Source organism: Polypterus senegalus, chromosome 14, assembly GCF_016835505.1.
Source record: "Polypterus senegalus isolate Bchr_013 chromosome 14, ASM1683550v1, whole genome shotgun sequence".
NCBI lineage: Eukaryota > Metazoa > Chordata > Cladistia > Polypteriformes > Polypteridae > Polypterus > Polypterus senegalus.
This window is the reverse complement of record NC_053167.1, coordinates 20,735,511-20,749,785: the sequence shown is the minus strand read 5'-3', so window position 1 is coordinate 20,749,785 and position 14,275 is coordinate 20,735,511.

Genomic DNA, 14,275 nt, shown 5'->3' with positions numbered 1-14,275 from the left:
GCCTACATTATATACAATTCTTTTTATTGTAAATTAAATTAAAATGGCTCAAAGATTATTCTCCCACTTCTTTTACTTCATGGAATTTAATTCTTAAAATGTCTTATTAGTTTCAGAGAATTCCAATCATCAACAAACTCAATTTAAAGTTGTCCACTGATTATATACTGTATTACCCACTGTAAATAATATACCTGAGGAATGTCATCTGACCAAAATTTTCAGTTTTGTTAATTGAAATCCCTAGATACATTAATGTTTTGGGACTGCCCTTTTGTATTTAGTTTTTGGTCTGGGGTATCTGATTTTCTTACTTCAGTAATCTTTATTAGCTTCCCCTTGCTTTCCCCACATTTTCCTACTTATACAATTTTCCTCACTCATCTGTTATCCAGAAGAGGCTATTTGCATTAGGAACAGTTGGTAGATGCTGGCCATAACCCTAGTCCTTAGCTCTTCTTCTTCTTAATGGGGTCAGTGCTATGGTTTTGCCTTTCTTTTCCAGAACTGTATTAAATATGCAAAATAACAGGTTAAATTGGAAAAAATCAAAAATAGACAAATAGAGGGAGTAGCACTAGGTTTGAATAACAAGTTAATGTTTAAGGTAAATAAATACATGGTGTTTTATCATGTTATGAGATCAGCTGTGACATGCACAAAAGATACCAACTAACGTGTTAGGTTTTTTTCTTAATAGGAGATAGGAAGAAACATCAAAACCAGCTATACACCTTTTACCTCTTACCTGTGTCACTGTCCATTTTGTACCTTATGTATTTAACCTTAGAGACCACTATCATCAGGCTACATCACAGACTGGGGCTGTCATTTATTTTTACTCCTTTATTCAAACTCAGTTTAATTACATATAGAGGATTTCACAAATTGTCCCTTTTGAGCCGCTTAAGGGACCAAAGCTAGACAAAACTGATCATCATAACACTCTGCTTGCTAGGAACAATCAGATAGAGATTGGCTTCAAGCTTTTACTTAAAAATTATATTTATTTGTATAAAAATCAATAAATGCAAATATAGATAATGCAAAGTAATATTTAACAGGTTGGTTTGTTGTTTTCATTCAGTCCCAGATGATATTTTCCAGATAGCCCAATCCCATTTTTGCAGATTATATATTCTTAATCAAAAAATGAAAAGAAACATTTGGAAAGTCAATTTATATGCCCATATTTGCAAATAAGCTGAGCATTTTACAAAAGTGTCAGAAAGCAGCTAAACTAAACTCTTCATTTTGCAAAAAACACACACACCAATTGAACTCAAGCAACTAAACCAGAGAGAACTCTTTTGGAAAATGTTCTAATAAAATGGCAGTCATTCATCCCCACTTTCTAGTCCAACATGAGCATCTGGCTTTCTTTCTGCTAAGCAAAGTGGCTAACATTTTTACAGTTTCTCAAAAACATAGGAATAATACTAAATCCACTAACAAGAACAAACAGCAGTAGTGAAGTGGAAATTCAAAATCAAACAATAGTATGTATCAAAGTCCCTTTTCTTCATCTGAAGACAAAATCCTCCATGAAAAATGTTTCAACCCAGGTACTTTGCACACCCTAGGTCACCTCCTGGGGAGACGTTACCAGCACTATACACCCTGGAGTTCTTCAGCTTAAGATTGGTCATTAAGATGTTTTTGTCAGAGGAAAGAACAAGATTGTAATTTACTTCCATGACTTGCTGGATAATCATTTGTTAAATGATTTGGTGGATGGTGATTTGAAATAAGAGTTCTGATGAGAGGTAGTAGACAGCAAAACAGAAGACAAAAATACAAAAGTGCAGCATTTAATATAATAGTTGTCCTGGCCAATAATTCTCCCCAGTATCCTAAGTGTAATTGAAACCAGTCCCAAACTTTCAATCGTTTCCAGTATTCCCTCTTATTTCATTCTGAAGTACCTTAAATTTTTTCATTGCCAAAGTAAGGATCCCTTGGGTAATGTATTTGACATGTATGTATAGTGCTCCCTTCCACCAAGACAGTTGTTAGTGTAGCTTGTGTAGGAACATTCACATCTCAGTTCATTCCAATTTCTGTGGAATATCCTTAGAGACAACTTGGTTTCTATGCTTAATAGGATTTTCAAGTCCAGTTCCTGTGCTGCTTCTAGCTCTCTGTTCTATTCCTGCAAGTAGATAACTTTATAGATAGCAGTTAATTGTCTCGTATAATTACTCAATTCTAATTACAATTGTTCCAAAAAGGGTCCTTTATGAGATCCCCTCCAAACATTCATATGTCAGCCAGTAAGCATTTTGTGCAGTGTTAGACTAGTTATTCTGTTAATTTGCCTGTGAAAGCTTATTAAAGCAAGTGGCCAGGCATCGACCCAATTAATTTTTGCTGCAGTGCAAATTTTATTAAGTTTACCTTTCAATGTTCCATTAACTCTCTTTACCTTTCCCTGTGACTGGAGATGATACACACAACCATATCGCTTGCTTAATTCCTAACTTCTGCATCACTTGTTTCAAAGCTTTGTGAATAAACATTGATTCATTATCTGATCTTATTTCTGTTGGAATACAAATTTCAGTATAACCTCTCAAGATTATAGATTTCATCATTTTTCCTGCTCCTTGGTTAGGTGAAGGAGTGGCTTACACCCATCTGCTGAATCTGTCATTTATTACTAACATGTGCCTTTTTCCTTGCACTTGCTTTAATATATCAACATAATCCATAACCAAATGTTTAAAAGGTCCTTTTGGTGTTGGTATGTGTCAAAATTACAGTGGAGGAAATAATTATTTGATCCCCTGCTGAATTTGCTTGTTTGTTCACTTACAAAAAAATGAAAAGCCTCTCATTTTTATGGTATTTTCATTTTAATGGAGAGACAGAATATCAACCAAAAATCCATAAAAAACAGACTACATAAAATTTGTAAATTGATTTGCATGTCATTGAATTAAATAATTGTTTGCCCCCTGTATCTATTGTGGCACCGCCCAGGAGGACCAGAGGAGGGCTTGTACCTCCTCCAGACCGCGAGGGGGCTTCCGTCCTGGTTACGCTGGTGGTCTCGGGTAGGGGGCATGGAAGCCCAGCCCTGTAGGGGCCCATGGCCACCGCCAGGCGGCGCCCCACTTCCAGACCATCATCTGCCACATCCGGCCGAGGCAGGAGCCCGGCCGGGACGCCCAGGAGGACCGGAGGAGGGCCTGTACCTCCACCAGACCACCACAAAAACTGCACAACATTTGTGTCACTGCCAAAACTTTTGGTCACTACTGTATTGTCTGTCATTCAAAATAGTGTGGTCATTAGAGGGTCCTTTCTGGATCTTTATGTTTTCTGTTTCCATCTTTTGAATTGTATGTGTACATGTGCAGCTGGATTTTCAGAGTTCCCAATTGCCTCTGCTTTTAGTTCTTTTAGGTCAGACTTCATAGAGTACCCTTGCCTCTTGTCTCAGAGACAATACTTCATTTCGAAGGGTATTGAAAGTATTTGCATCAAACATCAGTGTGACTATAATGCCAGACAGGTAGGAGTTTTCCAGTATGTTCTCCATTTGGCTAGTACCCACTGTTCTTGCTTTGCCCTGGGCTACAATTTTATTTAGCAGGGACAGGAGGATTCTTTAACCACAACTCACCTTCCACATTGTTCCTACACTCTGTCTTCATTTTTTCCACAAATTCTTTTCAAATTTTTTTTTCATTTGTCTCCTCATGCTTTCATCCCTTTCTTTTTCCTCATCCTGGGCTACATTTGCTATAATTTCCTCTTCATAATTACTCTCCAATTACTGTCCAATTAATGCGATCTTCATCTCTTGGTATCAGAACCTTTTTAAATGTCTTACCCTTTCCTGAAGGTTCTTTTGTGCTACACTCCTGTCTCAATGCTATCTTCTGATACTCCTTTCCATAATCATCTTCTGATATCTGCATAAATGATTCTCCTTATACTGGATTAATTTTCCATTCTCTTTTCCATTTTTCCAACTTATTCTTGCCTAACTGCTTTTGTGCTGACTGCCTTGCCTGATTCTTGACTTCCTTGCCTTTTATTTGCATTTCTCCTTTAAATTTCACCCTTCCTACAATCACTTAATCACATGTGCTTCATATGTGGGTGGTGCTGAGGGTAGCTCTTTCTCTCCTTCCTGCTTTCCCTATCTATTCTGAAGGGCTGTCCAATCACATTCACTTCTTTATTTCTGTTTAAGCCTACCTGTTCAAACAATGTTAACACTTCAAATTCTATGCAGTTTTTATCCTTCCTTTTATCATTTGTTTCTTTTTCCTTATGATTTTTAATTAACATTTCCATCTCCTCACACAGTGCCACATCAAATGTGACACCTTTTGGCCAAACTGTGATGTTTTTTTGTTCTCATGTTATTTTTCCAGACATTATTTTAACCCTTTCCTTACACACAGAAAACTTATCTCCCAATATTTCTGAAAGGATTTCTTTTTCTGTCATCGCTATTCCTTGTAGTTTAGTCTTCGGGTTTCCAATTAGCAAAACAAATGTTATGTTTGGATTTCGATTTAGGTTAAAGAGTCTACTTTAGCGCGGTGTCTTCTATTAAAGGTTTAACTGGTTCTGTTCCACAGCAATTCAATGGGTGACAAGGATTTGCATTATAAACAGGTAGAGTGCAGCAGTGATGCTGTTCAGAGAAGCTGTGGGCAGTATTAAACATATAATACAAAATATTGTTACATTGGATAGAAGGGTTTGAGTCATGTGCATGCTCTCCCAAAAGCAAAGATTTTGGTTTCCTTCCTCACCTCAGAGACGTGTTTGTTAGGTTAACTGGTTGACTGTATATAGGCCCTGTATGGATGAATGACGCTCCATCCATAGCTTGTTGCTGTGTTATGAAACTAGCAGTCTGCACTTCAGACCAAGTAATCTGCCTGAAACTAAGCATGTTTGGGCCCAGCCAGTACTTGACCAACCAGAAAAGTTTGGGTTGCAGCTGGAAGTGGTGTTGGAGATGCCAGCAGGGGGCGATTACTCCATGATCTGTGGATGGATCCCAATGCCCCAGTGCAGTGAATGTGACACTGTGCTCTGAAAATGGAAATGTCCTTTAAATAACATGTCAAACTGAGGCCCTAACACTCTGTGATCATAAAAAATCTCTGGGCATCTTTCAAAAAGAGTACGAGGTCTCCTCATGTACTAGCTAAATTACCGACCACAGCCTCATCCATTCTGGACCCATAATCATTCCTTTGTCTTTTATTGTCAATCTCTCTTGCCTCTTGAAGAGGTTCCCTATGTCTATGTTATATCTAAATGTAATAATAATAATAATAATTATTATTATTATTATTATCCTGATATTGCTAGGATAGACTCTTTCCCTAGACCTTGATGTAACAATGTTTTGTTACAGTACATCACATTGCATTGTTTTCTTTCAAATGTTAAACATTTTTGTTTTTTGAATTAAGGATTTTGTTCATATTCAATTATTGTGATGGTTTTTCTAAATTATGTCTAGTTTTAACCCAACTAATTTTAAACCAGTGATATATGCCAAGGTGTAAAGTGGTATTTGCCATTTTGAGCGTTTTTGTGAGCTGATGAACTGAATAGCATTTATTTAATTTTAAATAGTATTCAATTATGATATTACTTCTTAAAAGTTCATGTTAAATTAGATTCTCTAAATTAGCCTATGAAGAATGAGAATGAATGTCCATCCAGTGATGAACTGGAATCACAGCCAGGTTTTTGAAAATCATGTGGTATTGCCCTGAAAAGCACAGCAAGGGTCTTGTTCAAAATGCATGAATAAGTACATCCTCTGAAAAATTCTCCTCTTAGGTGTTTTACAACAATATGCAGTTAACTTCATCCATCTGTCATCATAAGATTCACAGTGTTTTGACAAAGCATATACTCTATGACCACGAGCTGGCTTATGATGGTTTGAAAGTGAATATTGTGTTAATAGTTATGTTAATTAGTTTCTACTTTATTTCCTCCTTATACAGTCTGTGAGATTTCTGTATTTAGTAAGTCTATTCTTCAGAAAAGCCTTGAGAGTTGTAGTGGCGCTCTGCATCAGCACTTGGTGAGGAGCTAGCTCAGTGTACTTGTGTATTGTATTTCTGAGTTGGCAATGATAGATTGGCCATCTAGATCTGTGAAGAGGATTACTTGTCTTTTGTTTTGTGTGTTGTACTTACTCCATTTTTTGACACCCATTGTAGGCCCCAGCCTACCTGGAAGAGATCTTTATCTGAATTGCATTGTAGCGGGGCTACATAGTATATTCAATATGTGTGTGCTGAGTGCGTGTTGTTTCCATCGTCCCGTTTACTGTTCATTATGTGTGTAGTGCTGCCACATAAATATAATGCGTTTTCTGCTGTCGATCAGGTGTTGTGGGGATGATTCTTACATCCGAAGATTGACAGCAGTGCCCCAGAGGTGGAACTTCCGGTTTTACAGTTTTCTTTCGGGGAATCATTTGCATAAAGTGCACAGTTCTAAAGAGAGAAGGGGGAAGAGGAGAAAAAGGAAAAGGGAGAATCGGAGAGTAAAAAAAAAAAGCAGATCAACTACTGCACTGGTCATGTAAGAGGTTTAGGAGCTCCTACAGTCCTGTCAGAAGGTGGAAGGTATTCTTTTGATCGGGGAAACAAATGTTCCACTAATTCCTACGTACTCGAGTGAGCTATTTCAATGACTTATTATATTGTATCATGACGCAAGACTAACTGTATGTCTTTTATGACGAAGAGGTGATTGTGCTAGTAGTCCGCAATTTTCAGGACTCCTCGTTTGGTCTGCTGGCAGTTGTGGGGCAGAGCAGTGGACAACTGAGGATCTATTTATCATCTCTGGAAGGGGAACTGGGGGAATTAATATTGTTATTGTGTATACAGTCGATTCCTGTTAATCGGACCACATCAGGACGCGATCATTTTGGTCCCAATAACTGGCTGGTCTGATTACATGAACATGCTCTATACATGTGCAATCAAGACAGGACATGCTATAAGTAACATATTAAAATGTCATTATGACTTTTATTGTGCTGCACATGCGTATGGCGAACGTAAAACAAGAACTACGTACATGTACATGTACGGTTGCTTACAACTTTGTTAATTGAAATCTACAAATTCTTCTAAACGATCTACACGACATGCAGCATGCGAACCACAATAAAAAAGGTTACATTACCAAATTCCAGTCAACGTTTGAAGAACTTGTCTAGTGTGATCTGACGCATTCTGTTTATGCAGTGCACTTGCTTACGCTCGACTTCATGTCGCCAGCTCCTGGGCGGTCCGTTTTAGGAAAGAAAGGGCAGACATGTTCACCCCCATTGGTTTGCACTTGGTACAAATTTTCCAACTTCCTGACCTTAGATAAAAGCATAAATTCTCCTGGGGAGCCCTGGGATCCTCCCGATGTCGCTGACCCACTTTACATCCGCTTTCCGTGGGCGACTTGCGGCTTCTTTTTCTTATTCTCTGTCACGTTCTTTGGTCCGATTAAACTGAATTTTGGTCCAAATAAGCGAACAATATTAGGTTTATGTAATACTAGGAGAATACCCGCGCTTCGCAGCGGAGAAGTAGTGTGTTAAAGAAGGTACAAAAAAGAAAAGGAAAAATTTTAAAAATAACGTAACATGATTGTTAATGTAATTGTTTTGTCACTGTTATGAGTGTTGCTGTGATATATATATATATAGAGCAAAATACCCGCGCTTCGCAGCGATGTCATGTGTTAAAGAAGTTATGAAAAGAAAAGGAAACATTTTAAATATAATGTAACATGATTGTCAAAGTAATTGTTTTGTGTATTTGGTGGCAGCGTCACGAAGTTGTTTTCGGTAGCTGCATCAGAAAATGTACCTGACACGCCTCCTTTTACTGTTTTCTCACAGCTTGATTGCTGCTGTCATATATATATATACACACTGACACACACACTACATATATATATATGTTTTCTCACAGCTTGGATATGCTATATATATATATATATATATACATACACACATATATATATATATATATATATATATATATATGTGTGTATATATATATATGACAGCAGCAATCCAAGCTGTATCATATCTTCATATCTACATATCTATATACATATCTACATATACACATATATATATACATACCTATCTACATCATATATACACACACACAAATTATATGTATGTATGTGTGTGTGTGTGTGTGTGTGTGTGTGTGTGTGTGTGTGTGTGTGTATATATATATATATATATATATATAATCTAGATAGGTGTGTGTGTGCATATATATATATACATACATACATATATATATACACATACATATACTTGTGTGTATGTTTGTATGTGTCTATATGTGTGTATAGCTTTGGTCACTGAGTGCAAGGGAAAAATAATAAAATATAGTCTATAAGTTATTAAACAGTAAAACATTAACGTTTCAAGAAGTACAGGTACATTGAGCACTACTGGAGTGGTTGCGGGTAAACTACATTTTAAAGACTGTGTAACACAACAGGTAAGTAACTAACAGCAGCTAAAATGTATATGGATCATCTCTCGGTAGTAGATCCCTTTTGAAAGGCGCTACATGACGGCTGTGGTATAGAAATTACATTTTCTATGTGAACGTTCAAATTTGTGCCTCTGGTAATGTGCCTTACCGGCAATTAAAGAAAATTAGTTTTGTGTCCTCTGCAGTGTTAAGAGAGAAAGGCTTTGGTTTGGGATAAAAGGAAAAAGGTGTAAAGAAAGGAAAGTTGCCTTTTCTTTTATATAGTATAGAGATGTGTTCGCTGACGTTATGATCACCTTTTGAGGACAGTCGCGGTGGGTCTTGTGTAGACTGGTGAGACGTCCCGCCATTAATCGGCTGTGATGGCACTGTCAGTCCTCCACTCGTGTGCGTGTCTTCATAATCCGAGTTTAGGACCTCATAATCGATATCGTGCAAAAGAAAGTGTGAATCGCCTTAATATTATTTTGCCGTGGTGTAGAAAAGGGGTCCTGTGTTTGCACTTGTCTGGGCTATAGCGCAGGGGGAGGATGAAAAAAATTAAAAGTGCTCACTTTGACTTAAAGCAGAAGCGCAGTCAGCGTCTCAAAGGCGGCACAGCTATGCACGCGCTGGCTGCTCGACTTTTGCTGGGCAGGAGACCCCTTTTGTACACACGTTCATGATATCAAAAGTCTCAGCGCTCTTTGGAGGTAATTCATATATTATATATATAGCAAAATACCCGCGCCTCAGCGGAGAAGTAGTGTGTTAAAGAAGTAATGAAAAGAAAAGGAAACATTTTAATAATAACGTAACATGATTGACATTGTCATGAGTGTTGCTGTCATATATATGCCTGCCTAAATAAGTCACCCTCGCTTTGCTCTTACTTTTTACCATTCATTTAATCATGGCTAGTGGCGGAAAAATTATAAAATGAAGGAGGAGGATGGCTTTACCAAAACAATTATTGATGGCGAATCGATTATTCATAAAGCTTGAATTGGTGATCTGTTTTTCTGTGTTAACCTCATATTTTTCATACTTCTTCTCAAACTAAGGTGGTGCGAGGGTAAAATCGCTGATCAATGTAATCGGTGTACCAGGAAATCATGCATTGACAAAAGCTCCCTTTGCTTGTAATGCAAAGTGTGATTAAATGCATTATTTTTTAACGCGTTATGGAGCACATGCATCGAAGCTTCTCAGCTGTGCTTGTGCTAAGAAAAGGAAAGATTTTAAAAATAACGTAACACGATTGTCAATGTAACCTTTTGTAAGTAGTGCCTGGAGGATTCAGTGTGGAGAAACTCTAGAGAGAGCATGTGTATTAACTTGTGGATTTTTCTGTGAGTATTTGGTGGCAGTCTGACGAAGTTGCTTCGGAAGACGGCGTTAGCCGCGGAGCTCAGCTCAGATTGAAATGAGATGAATGGGCGGGGAGATGATGACGTGACTCCCCCATCCGCCTTAACTGTCAATCCCCCACAAACACAGTCTCGGAATTTGCATAAGCACACCCCTTCACCTACAATTTTAACTTAGTTACAAAGTGATCAAAACTCTCGTTTATATCCTGCGTCCTCTCATTAAACTTGTATCCCGCATTACCTGTGGGCATGTGAAACGCCAGCGTAGCCTGTCTATGAACTTAATTTAAAGTTTAGGTTTACACCTTGCTTTCTTTCCGAGGTAGCAGCACTCATGAATATGGTAGTATATGTCACTCGCTCGCTTCTTATTGTTTTGCTGCCTTCTCAATTATATAATGCATGTTTTCTTAAGCGCTTTTTGGAGGTCTTCCTGGTTTTCTACGCACTGCGTTGACAGTCAGTTCACGTGATTACGTGGGAGGCGTGATGATGTCACACGAAACTCCGCCCCCCACGTCATTGCAGCTCAACTCCATTACAGTTAATGGAGAAAAATACCTTCCAGTTATGACCATTAGGCATAGAATTTCGAAATGAAACCTGCCCAACTTTTGTAAGTAAGCTGTAAGGAATGAGCCTGCCAAATTTCAGCCTTCTACCTACATGGGAAGTTGGAGAATTAGTGATGAGTCAGTGAGTGAGTGAGTGAGTGAGTGAGTCAGTGAGTGAGTGAGTGAGTGAGTGAGGGCTTTGCCTTTTATTAGTATAGATGATCTGTTTCGGTTATTTAGGATTCGGTCCGAATAAGCGGCTGGTCCGATTAACCGGTGGTCCAATTAACCGGAATCGACTGTATATATGTATATACTTGTGGCGCTGCAATATAAGGGTTATTTAGGGTGTGGGGGGGTGCATATGTAATGGATTGTATTTTTTTTTTGTTGTTGTTTATTTTATGTAATATGATGATAGATATTGACTATAGTTTTTGTGGGCTATAAATGTATTGGCATTAAGGGACTGTTCTGTGTAGAATAAAGGGTATATGGGAAATTTATTGGGGTGTGATATTGGCCTATTCTTTTATCATCTGCCGTCACCTAGGACAGATTAGGTAGCAATCGTCTCATGTTAGCGCTCGGGACGATTTGTTACATGTGTACGTCAGTGAATGTTGTCCCCTTAAGTGCAGAGGTGACCGCAGCCCCAAGATGAAAAGAACCTGTTGTCACACATGTGCGATTAGGAGGCAGTCAAAGAGCCTAAAGATGAGTGAAACATCGCGAGATAGAGGGTTGTCACGTGGTACTTACCTGAATCTCTTTTGCCCGACAGAAAACTGGAAGAAAAATAACTCCTCCACTTCCAGATTCCAAAATGGCCGCGACGACGTCACTTCCGGTCCACCATGATGATGTCACTTCCGGCTCCATCAATTCACATCACCTCCGTCCCATCCTGATGACATTGTTTCCGGTTCCACGGGGCACCAGCTACTTTCCAACGTCTGGTAGACACACTGCTAAGGCCCCACAATTCATATAGCGCTGCCTACCTAGATGATGTGGTAATTTATTCCAGCACGTGGAAGGATCATGTCTGGCAGGTTAAAACAATACTCTCCACGCTAGCGAATGCTGGTCTTCGAATTAATCCAAAGAAATGTTTTTTTGGATTAAAAGAAGCCAAATATTTGGGCTACCTAGTAGGAGGGGATGTTGTTAAACCACAATGTTCCAAAATTGATGACATTCTTAATTGGCCCCGTCCGATGAATAAGCGGCAGGTACAAGCATTTTTGGGATTGGCAGGTTACTATCGTCGTTTTGTACCTCATTTCTCAGAAATTGCTGCGCCTTTATCTAATTTGACAAGGAAACAAGCACCTTTAAAAGTGGTATGGGATGTTTTGGTTGAGAAGGCATTTGGTGACTTAAAGTTGGCCCTTACTTCAGCACCTGTTTTACGATCTCCTGATTTTTCTATTCCTTTCTTCCTCCAGACCGACGCGTCGGCCACAGGCTTGGGTGCCGTGCTGAGCCAATGCGTTGATGGTGCTGAACACCCTGTTATGTACCTGAGCCGGAAACTGCTGGACCGAGAGACCAAGTATGCTGCGGTGGAGCGAGAAGCCTTGGCGATTAAGTGGGCTGTTACGTCTTTAAGGTACTACCTACTGGGGCGTGAGTTTACTCTGGTGACGGATCATGCCGCTTTACAGTGGATGTCCCTTCATCGGGAGTCTAACCCTCGCGTCACTAGGTGGTTTTTGAATCTTCAACCTTATCGTTTCAATGTCATTTATCGTAAAGGTTCCTTGCAGGCCAACGCAGATGCTCTCTCTCGTGTCTCACGACCTCTCGGTGCAGGTCGCCCGACCTGAGGGGTCTGGGCTGAGGGGGGGGTCATGTCACACATGTGCGATTAGGAGGCAGTCAAAGAGCCTAAAGGTGAGTGAAACATCGCGAGATAGAGGGTTGTCACGTGGTACTTACCTGAATCTCTTTTGCCCGACAGAAAACTGGAAGAAAAATAACTCCTCCACTTCCGGATTCCAAAATGGCCACGACGATGTCACTTCCGGTCCACCATGATGACGTCACTTCCGGCTCCATCAATTCACATCACCTTCGTCCCATCCTGATGACGTTGTTTCCGGTTCCTGTTTTCAAACGTCACTTACTGCCAACCATTTCCTGTCCCATAATCCTTCCCTCTATAAAGTCGGCATTTTGTCTCAGGAAGATTGTTCATTGTTTTATTTTTAAGACTTTGAATCGTGTTTTCTTTGATTGTTTGGACGACAATATATGGGGACGGTCCCCAAAACTTTTTCTTTGTTTGTGTATCATTCTTTTGAAGAAGAATCCTTATCACACTGTTCATACTCAGTTACATCCTGCTCTTTACTATTTAAACGATCAGGAGGGAAAGGGGAAAGAAGAGAAGGAAGGAGAAAGACAGAGATTTCATTTAACGACAAGAGACCATCATTTCCTGCTATTTTTCACATCTTGTAACCTGTTTGTTTCTCATTCCGCCAGATTCACTATAGCTCAATCATAGCCAGAATCCTCGGGGTTGGACTTCATTTATCCACCATACACCGAGGAAACATGGTGAGATTGTTCCATTATTTCGGGAGATTCAAATGCATCAATTTTTTCTTGATCAGTCATCCGTATTCAGGACAGTAATATACCTGGACTCAAGTTCACGATCATTGTGATTTCAGTATTCATTCATTATTGTTATTTGTGTTTGTTATACGTTACAGAGGCAAGGGAGGGTTTGTTATTGTATATATGGTGTTTTGATATTACTGCTTTGGTGGGGGAATATATCTATACTAATAAAAGGCAAAGCCCTCACTCACTCACTCACTCATCACTAATTCTCCAACTTCCCGTGTAGGTATAAGGCTGAAATTTGGCAGGCTCATTCCTTACAGCTTACTTACAAAAGTTGGGCAGGTTTAATTTCAAAATTCTATGCGTAACAGTTATAACTGGAACCTATTTTTCTCCATATACTGTAATGGACTTTAGCTCTATGGCCGTGGGGGGCGGAGTTGCGTGTGACATCATTACGCCTCCCACGTAATCACGTGAACTGACTGTGAACGCAGTACATAGAAAACAAGGAAGAGCTCCAAAGAGCACTGAAGGAAAACCGCATACAAGCTTATTCATAAGTGCAGCTACTGCGGAAACAAAGCACGGTGTAAACCGTAAGTTTAAATTAAGTTTATAGACACGCTCACACTAACGTTTGTAATGCCATCGACGAATACTTTATTCGCGAGGTACAAATTTAATGAGAAGACACAAGGTATAAACGAGACTTTGGATCACTTTGTACAGTTATAATTGCTGTAGTGAGAAACTTTCAAGCGCCGGGTCTTAGCTAACATTAAATAAAGCCATGGATATCACAACATCACACAAGAAAGCAGCTTACTGACTGAATGCAGTACGAGTGATCACTTCCATGCATCAAACCTGTACAAAAAACGCATTACACAATTGACAAGGTAGGAAAAGAATATGCTCCAAGCTGAGCTCCACAGCTAATGCGGTCTTGAGGAAGCAACTTCGTCACGCTGCCACCAAATACTCACAGAAAAATACACAAGTTAATACACACGCTGTCTCTAGAGTTTCTCCACACTCAATGTATTCCTTGCATCCATGTTACACCCTCTGATCTCCCATTTCAATTCAAATGCCTCCAATTTCCAGTAAGGCTCTGCTTCGCGATGACAAGTAATAAGTCTCAGGGACAGACCCTACAAAAGGTTGCAATTGATTTGTGGCAACATTGCTTTTCTCCTGAACAACTATACGTTGCATTCTCAAAAGTAACCTCAGTGCACAGCTTGGTCATATTACAACCGGA